Raw genomic sequence first — 1,490 nt, forward strand, 5'->3', positions numbered from 1 at the left:
CAGAAGGCTAGTGTCGCGACTCGTGCCCCTCCCCCGCCTGCGGGTAGGGCTAGAGGGAGGCGCGGGTCAAAGAGAGGTAGGCAAGACCTGAGGGAGATGATCCAGACGAGGCGTTCTCAACGCTCTCGTCCGGACCAAATTAAGAATTGAACATCTACTACCTTCCCTCGGGGGGGGCTGTACATCTGCCCTTATCTTCCCCTCTCTAATTCCCCTGCAACCACCGTTTTATTCCACCTGACCGAGGTTGGGTTGAGACCAAAATAGAAACCTGCGCTTTAAAATCATTGCAGTCTCTATGCTGGACTTATGATGTTTTGGTTAAGTAACTACCTTACTGATGGTCCGGACCCGACTCTTCGGATTTCGCCTCGGGACTGATCTCATGCGCAGGAACCATGGATGGGTAGAGTACGATCCAGTTCTACGGTTCACTGGTATTTATGTGTTCCATGCAACACTGCAGTTCCAGGACCTGCGGGTCTTTTACTTCAGTTTCTATGGTTTGAGAAGGTGCATGGTTATCTGAGGATATCTATGTTCTAGCTTAGGGACTGCTCCCTTCCGAGGGTTTTAAGTAGCAATCTCCTAAGTGGGATTCGAACCCACACCTCCAGGGGAGACTGCGACCTGAACGCAGCGCCTTATACCGCTCGGCCATCCTGACATCTGCACTAAGCTGGAGCTGACCCGTTGGAACTACACCTAAAGGCAAAGACCTGAAAGCTAGTGATTCGCTGTTCTGCCCTGTCAATCCACCGGCCTCTTTGGCGCAGTTAGGCAGCGCGTCAGTCTCATAATCTGAAGGTCGTGAGTTCGAGCCTCACACGGGGCAGAGTGGTTCTTTTTGATACCTGAGAGCGCTTAGACGTAAGAACGGTTTTCTCTGTACCCTTCCATGTGCAAAGCTTCTCTGGAGGGCTGAAGACATGACATTTTGTGAGAAACTGTGAGGTTCCAGGTGAATTCCCTGAACCCCGTCCAGTCCTATGCCACCCTTTGATATACAATGTAATCGAAATTCAGTGTTCATGCTGGGCTAACGCTGAACGAATGCAGTGATAGCATCCCTCTCACATTCATGCAACATGTGGCGTTGTCCTTGTAAGTTTAATATCATGCTTAATGTGAACAACCTTAATGTTCACGAAAAGACTTGCCAAACTTACTGCCCTTCTGGGGCAACGTGCGAGAGGGCTGAAGACTGTAGCCCGCAGCCAAAGGACAGGTCTGTCAGAAGTGGGATTCATCCCTCTCACATTCATGCAACATGTGGCGGTGTCCTTGTAAGTTTAATATCATGCTTAATGTGAACAACCTTAATGTTCACGAAAAGACTTGCCAAACTTACTGCCCTGCTGGGGCAGCGTCGAGAGGGCTGAAGACTGTAGCCCGCAGCCAAAGGACAGGTCTGTCAGAAGTGGGATTCAACCCACGCCTCCAGGGGAGACTGCGACCTGAGCATGGCGCCTTAGACCGCTCGGCCATCC

General features: G+C 51.0%; 1 non-coding gene across 1 annotated transcript; it reads left to right on the forward strand.

Annotated features, from left to right (window-relative positions):
• Positions 1-761: 761 nt before the first annotated feature.
• On the forward strand, positions 762-835 carry trnam-cau (transfer RNA methionine (anticodon CAU)). The gene has a single exon. It is a non-coding gene; the product is annotated as a tRNA-Met (tRNA).
• The last annotated feature ends 655 nt before the right edge of the window (positions 836-1,490 follow it).

This window comes from Onychostoma macrolepis, unplaced genomic scaffold (assembly GCF_012432095.1).
Source record: "Onychostoma macrolepis isolate SWU-2019 unplaced genomic scaffold, ASM1243209v1 Scaffold216, whole genome shotgun sequence".
Taxonomy (NCBI): Eukaryota; Metazoa; Chordata; class Actinopteri; order Cypriniformes; family Cyprinidae; genus Onychostoma; species Onychostoma macrolepis.